The 7,537-nt window shown below is 40.8% G+C and overlaps 1 protein-coding gene across 2 annotated transcripts in view; it reads right to left on the bottom strand.

Moving 5' to 3' along the window:
* The window catches only part of COX17 (cytochrome c oxidase copper chaperone COX17), a 20,492-nt gene that overhangs the window by 2,791 nt on the left and 10,164 nt on the right, over positions 1 to 7,537 (bottom strand). The window contains exon 3 of one of the 2 annotated variants that reach the window (XM_017891577.1): positions 2,955 to 3,023. The exons of the other annotated variant lie outside the window; for it this stretch is intronic. The gene's annotated coding sequence lies outside the window, so the exon portion shown is untranslated. Of the gene's footprint in view, positions 1 to 2,954; positions 3,024 to 7,537 lie in introns of those variants that run through there. 2 annotated transcript variants of the gene reach the window in all.

Here is a 7,537-nt window from a genome sequence, read left to right as displayed (position 1 = left end):
AAGAAAGAAAGAAAAAGAAAGAAAGAAAGAGAAAGAAAGGTGGAAGGAAGGAAGGAGAAAGAAGAGAAAGAAAGTTGACTCTATGGATTCCAAATGACTCCTTGATTCTTCCTCCCTGCTGCTAGGTCAGCACTTACTACCATTACTCCTATCGCCCCTGAAGTGCAGGTGGGACGCTCAGTAACCTCCCAGTACTAATCAAGCACTCAATCCATAAGGACTTTTACTATGCTGTTATAACTTGATAAAAATTTATGAGAAATGAGAAATTGTCAAATATAGATGTTTTCACTCAACAAATATTTATTGAGTGCCTTTTATGAGCTAAGCACTTGGGGATCAAAGATCCTCAAGAGAAACTTTCACCGTTAGGGTAAAGAGACCTCAAAAAACAAAGGTAGTTCAGTGTGTGAAGCGCAACAACCAAGTTAAGTTTGAAGGATGGTGGCAGCCTAGAAGGAAGGGTGGCATCAGGGAGGGAAGATGCAAAGAAAGGCTGGCCTCTAATTTGAGGTTTAGAGGTTGAATTCACCAGGCAGGTAAAGGGAGAACAGCATTTCTAGTGGCGAGAACAGCAGAAGCAAGGGCACAGAGGTACGAAAATGCACGGCATGTTGAAGGAAGCCATTTTTTTCTTAACCTAATTAAAATCATCTGACCAACAAATATATACCATATTTCCTCCTTTCTAAAGTTAAGAGGAAAAAAATCAGTAAAGGAAACAGTTGGAGTGTCTGGAGAAGAAATGTCATTGAGGCCACTTCATGGACATGATTTGGACCCCTGAAGTCATTTAAACAGTGGGGTTTGGGGATTTCCATATACTGTTTTTATGTCACTTGCCTGCCTCCCCAACAACCCCCCTACTTCAACAAGCAGCAGCTGCTCATCCTTCTACCACAGACATGCACGCCCTGAGCTTCTAGGGTAGCTGTCCCCGCCAGCTGTAAGCAGGGAAGTCAGAAGCACAGAAATGGAGAAGCAACCAAGGCTCTGCCCAAGACAGAATTTCAAAGCAGCTCATCTTTCTCAGGAGATCCGCCAAAGAGGTTGGCCCTGACCCATTAAAGAGACAGGCAGACCCATTAACTCTATGGTTCACTTGTACTGCTGCCCAGACTGCACTCAGCCTGCTTTCCTGCCAATCCACATATGTGCTGTCTCAGCAGAGGGGACTAACAAGCAACTATTGTTTTCTCATGTTATCTTACTGTACCTATTTTTTGTTTTAATAGAAGAAGCAGGCTCAGAGAGGCTAAGGAACTTGCCCAAGGCCACAAAGCTAGTCAGTCTGTGAATAAGGATTAAAGCCCAGGTCAGTGTGTCTCTGAATTGTATATTCTCTACAATATATTAATAGCATCCTACCAGGTACTTTTGGGAGTTTACATGTCTGCATATAGAAGCTCATCTATTGCTGCTGGAAATTTGAGTACATTGCTAGGGTGGCATACATGTCAGAGAATCATGGGTGCAAAAACCCCACACGTGGCCTGCAGTAATAGTGACACTGATGCCCACAGGATAGGACCTGTGATTAGAACACAACAATGAAAACTTGTGTCTTGTTTAAGTCCAGATCTGATAGAAAAGGAAAGAAAAAATGTATTATCTGTCAAAATGGTATGTTCTTATAAGGAAATACACAAACATGAAGGTAGAACACAATAAAAAACATCTGGGAAAGAAGAAAGGAAAGAAACAGAAGTTTTCTCATTTGTTGAGTTGATTCAATTCAATAGGCATTTATTCAGGACAAACTATGTGTTCCAAGAACAGGGGATATAAAGATGAATCAGATAATTATCACTTCAAGAAACTTTCAGTCTATCCCGGATACTGACCCAGAAACTGTAATCCAATAAAACAAGTGTACCTAGGATTCAAACAAAAAACACTGATGAGGGAGCAAATAATTCAATCCATAGGGACTTTTACTATACTGCTATAACCTAACTAAAATTCATGAGGTTGGGGGTGTGATGGCTCATGTCTGTAATCCTAGTATTTTGGGAAGCTGAGGTGGGAGGACCACTTGTGCCCAGGAGTTCGAGACCAGCCTAGGTAATGTAGTGAGACCCCTGTCTCTTAAAAAAATATTTTTTTTCATGAGAAGACATCACAGGGAAGGTGACTTTTAATCTGGTCTAAAAAATTTTCCCCAGCTAGAGGAGGGCATTTCAAGAAGAAAGAACAGATTGTAAAGTCAATTCCAGAAGTAAAACAAAATATGTGGCATATTCTGGTAACAGAGAACAGCTTGTTGTAGGTGAATCAAAAGGAACAGCAGACAAGGGGCAGGTGAGGCAGGCTGGGGCCAGCTTGTGAAGTCAGCAGAGTCAACAAGTGTGGTCATGAACTCAGCCTGGTCTTCAAACTGTTTGTTACTGGTCCATGCTGGTTCACGCTGGGGTAAGGACAGAAATTGTGAGAGTTTAGACATTTTTTATAGCAACTTCACAGAGAAACTATGGCCTTTGAACAAAAATTCTGGGTTTGTATAGTATATTTTAAAATCTGTATGGGTTTATTTCATTTTCCTAGTGTTGGTCTGTGATGAATTGAGGGGAAAAAAGCTGGTTCTTCACCACATACAGTTTGAGAAACACTGAGCTTGAGGCTAACACTTTCCTAGTATGGATACTAAAATAAAACAGAGGCATAATTTCATGCTCCAAACACACAGTGTCCAGTTGAACTTAAGCAGACACTATTGGTTGACTTCCATAGCCATTTCCCCTTTTTCTTTAGTTTATGCAAATCTAGTTTTGCTTGGGCAATATGTTAAGGAAGGTGAGCTTTTCCCCAGGTTGCCAGAGCCAAGCACAGTATCTCATTCTCCTTGGTAGTGACTGGCACAAAAGGAGACATGTGAGCAATAAGATGTAAGAGAAAGTATGTGGGGGAGCTTCTGGGAAAAAGCATACTCCCTGATAGACAGCAGGCCTACCTTTCATCCAGGCTCGAACAGTTGTGTGATGATGTAATGCTTGAAGTTACCATAGTCATGAGATATGATATGCCTAAGGATGAGAAGGATAAAGAGCAGGAAAGTAGAACAAGCCTAGGTTTTTTGTTTGCTTGCTTTTTTAAGACAGGGCCTTGCTTTGTCAGGCAGGCTGGAATGCAGTGGCGCAATCACGGCTCACTGCAGCCTCAGTCCTCTGGGTTCAAGCAATCTTCTCACCTCAGCCTCCCAAGTAACTGAAACTACAGGCATGTACTACCATGCCCAGTTAATGTTTTTATTTTCTGTACCGACAGGTTCTCACTGTGTTGCCCAGGCCAGTCTTGAACTCCAGGATTCAAGCAATCCTCTGGCCTTAGTCTCCCAAAGTGCCGGGATTACAGGCATGAACCACCACACTCGGCCAAGGCTAAGTTCTTGAAGCCACTGTCTCAAACCTGGAGCTTTTAATTTCCAAACTTCCTAACAGGGAGATAAATTACTTTTCTGTATTGCTTGCATCAGCATAGTCGGGTATTCTAGTGCTTGCTTTTGAAAGCATCCTAATTGAGATCTCCCTAAGGACAACTCTTCAGAGAACAGTTCTCTGAACATCTGCTAATTGTCTTATTCTATAAAAACTGAACATCAGAATTATGCTCTACTAATAATTTTCTTTCTAAAGTTTGAGTAAACTATGAGAGGAATTCCTCCTACGAACTCAATTTGACCGTTCAGGGTGACCTGTTAGATGAACAAGATGGTGCAGTGGAAATCTGGTTGTCAATTCAATATCCAATTACCTCTTCCTCAATTGTGACAGAATTTGTTTTGTCCAGCTATCAAACCTGCACATGGATCTAAGCGGGGGTAGGGTAGAGGTGGGGAATCTTGTGTAAGCCAATCACTATAAGGTATTCCGTTGATAACTATTACTGGTCCATAAAAATACATATAACCTAATTTGGCTCAATCAGACCTTTAGAAAAGGGACTAAGAGTCCATGCCCAGGAAATGGTTTCTCTCTCTTCTGCTGCACTTGAACAAGAAAGCACATGATGGGCTTCATCAGTCCTGGACGAGAAAGCTCTGAGATGAAAATAACTTGAGTCTTGGATGAAATTAGTGATCCTATGATATCATCACATTTAGAGCTGACTCTAACTGGACTTCCAGCTATGTGAGTTTTCCTCATGAGGATTTTCTATTACTTGCTATCAAAAGCACCATAATCAACACAGACGGAACATCTAGCACTTTTTAATACCTAAAGAAATAAATACTGGGCATAATCACACATGCACTCTGTTTAGGAAAGCATCTTGGAATATCCATCATACCACTGAGCATTCAACTTTATATTTCTATGGTTTATATATATATATATATCCACTAGACTATAAGCTCTCTGAGGGTAGAGTCTATGTCTTACTACCCTTTGACTACTACTCTGTATAGTTGGCATATAGTATGTCCTCAGCAAGTGATGAATCAAACAGCCTCTCATCTTGAAAAAAGTATGTCTGATTCACACATGAATTATGAACACTAGGGCTGTTCCCTGCAAATAACAGGCCTTCACTAAGTATGCATTAAATGAATTTATAACTACAAATACATGATGTTTACACTGGATAACTAGTACACCAAAGAACACTGGGCTTCAACTTACATCGCAGGTTACCAGCTATTGGATCAGGGTGATTTTCTTAACCTCTCCGAGCACCTATACTCACCTGTAAAATAAGGATCATGGTTTTTCCATCAAATCATAGATCACATTAGACCTGTGAAAGATGTAGTAATCCCAAGATAGGCCTTACTTAAGGATATGATCCTGTCTTCATCAACCTTCAAGTTAAACATTGCAAGGTCAGACAAAGGGGGGACTAGAAAAAATAGTGTGACTATATCCGCATTGAGTTTAGTCATTATTGTGAAGAGCAAAGGCTTAGCAAAGAGGTGCATTAGAATGTGGTTGTTACCGACTAGGAGGCCAAGTTCTTCATTTTTCAAGTTACTGTGGTGATGCCTCTTATCATTATTACCGAACTGCTGCACATCATCTTTGGGAGGACTCAAGCACTAGGAAAGGGTGGGCAGAGGGTCTTGTGAGATGTACTTTTAAGTGTTGCAGAGGCCAAAAAGGGTGCTTTCAGGTCCTTTACAAATCAAGCAAGCATACCAAACTGGCAAGTTTTAAAAAATTGTGTTGCTCAGAGATTAGGGAAATCAGTGCTCTGAGACACTAAGGTGCAAATGCGTATTTTTTTTCTAGGGATCATTTGGGGGCAGTCCTCACTCAAAGCCTTGAAAACATGCATGGCCTCTGGCCCCTCTTTAGCTGAGTGATTAGTAAAGGACACTTGTAAAGACTTTCCATAAGGAGACTTCTATTGCAGTGTTATCAGAGTAGCCAAAAGAAAAAAAAAAGTAAAAGGTGTACACACACACACACACACACACACACACACACACACACACACACGGAGAGAGAGAGAGAAATGTTATTGAAGAGCGGTCCTATTGTAGACTGGTGGGATTTCAGGACATTTCTTCCTTATTATGTTTCCATTAAACCAACCAACGAAATAAAACAAAACTTCAGAATTTAGGTTATCTGACATATATACTGTTCCAGACTGAGATCCAATTCCTAGACTGGCATCTGACATACAGAAGACACTCTATATGAAGTATTTGTTTAATGAATGAATGTCCAAATGTGCAAAAAGAAAAAACAGGGTATTGGTTAAATTATGGTTAAGTCACAGATGAATTTATACATAGTCAATACAAATGACACCGTAGACCTATACTCACTAATGGTAAAATACATTAGGGGCAAAACATGATGTTATAACTTCATTAAAAATATATAGCACAGAAAAAAATTTATTTTTGTTTTAAAAAATGTATAAAGGCATAGGAAAAGTCTGGACTAGTATATATTAGAAATCAACAATGGGTGATAAGGTTATTGATTTTTTTATTTTTTGTAGTTCCAGGACATATTCAAGCAGAGTTTGGATAACCATATGCCAAAGATCTGTATTGGGTGGGAAGTTGGTTCACACCTGTCTTAATTGTTCAAGATTCTATTCTTCACGTAGATTATGTCTGTAAATCAAAAAGTGCTTACTAAAGTATATCCAAATGAATATTCAAGTAAAAATAAACAAAATAAAATAATAGAGAATGCTAATAACAGTGCCAAATACTGTGTATACATCATTTTTAATTAGTACTTCCCATCCTGTAAGTTAGGTATTACTTCTATACTTGCTTTTTGTTCTTTTTTTTTTTCTCAGCTGAGAAAAAGAGACCCAAAAAAGCTATCCCTTGCTTGAGGTCACATAGTCAGTTATTGAACCTAAGTCTGTCATACATCAAAGCCATGCTCTTAACGAATTAGGAAAGAATCTTAAGGAATCATCTGATTCAGCTCCTTATTTTATAAAGGAGAGACTTTTTCCATCACACAACGACATATGAACATTACATATCTTCTTATGTTCTCAGTATCTTTTGTTCTTGAGATTTTAGACTCAATGTACTTTACAAGCAGAATATGATCATACTTCACTAGCCATTCAGCAGCTACAAGGATGACAAGGTTGCTATACTAAGGAAATCACACTCTGTTCAACTCCAGGCATCACTATGGCATAGCACTGAGCTGTTTGATTAGTGACTTTTAGTACCAATTCAGTCTCCAGCCTAAGCCAGCTTCTAATTAAAAGACAACTGTCTAACCTGTAGGCACAAAACTTAAAATCCTAGTCTATTTTAAAATATAACTAGCCATGTACAGATTCATAATGCCAAACAGTTGAGATCTTCCAAGCCATATCACCCTAATCTGATCCAAAATCTAAAATGACTTTTCCAAAAGACAGCTAATAAACAGTAATGGTTTAAATAATAAGACTAAAGTCTTGTTCTTACCTTTAAGAAAGTTAAAAAAAAAAAAAGTGTTGAATGAGATGATATGGCTACTGTTTGGATGAATGGAGGCAAGATGGTGCACTTCCGGGTTCTTCATCCCCCCCAACTTTTCCTGCGCGCGCGAAAATGCAGCCGGCGACCCGGGAAGGTGCAGACCAACTAGGCATGCGCCAGGTGATGTCAATCTGAAGAGACCAAGATTTACCTGGTCGCACCTGCGGAACGCCCCCCGACATGCCCGTGCCCTGCCTATTGCCCTCCCACTCCTAGAAAAGCGGCTCCGGACGAACGCCACGCACGGACTTCCCAGCTTCCCCACTGCGGTCGGGACTGTTGGAACTCCGTCCGAGAGCTGCACGGGTGACTCTGTGGGCCTCATTTGTCGGGGCCAACAGACCTCTCCCTACCCACCTTCTTCCCCTGAAGCTAGGTGACCAAAATAAACTTGCAGTTTTGCTCCTACCCTTGCCTAGTCGCTGGTTCTTTTGTGCCCGCTCTGGTGGTCTTAGAAAAAACAAATCAGGTGGTGCCGAAACCCGGGAGGAGACCCCTCCTCAGGGCCCCCAGGGTCTGGGGAGCCTCCTCCTCCTCCTCGTTCCACGCCGCAGACGGACCAGGACCTGAGACCCGCTTCCCTCACTC

Source organism: Rhinopithecus bieti, unplaced genomic scaffold (genome assembly GCF_001698545.2).
Source record: "Rhinopithecus bieti isolate Rb0 unplaced genomic scaffold, ASM169854v2 scaffold_759, whole genome shotgun sequence".
Lineage (NCBI taxonomy): Eukaryota > Metazoa > Chordata > Mammalia > Primates > Cercopithecidae > Rhinopithecus > Rhinopithecus bieti.
Note: the sequence above shows the minus strand (reverse complement) of the source record. Positions and strands in the feature narration are given on the sequence as shown.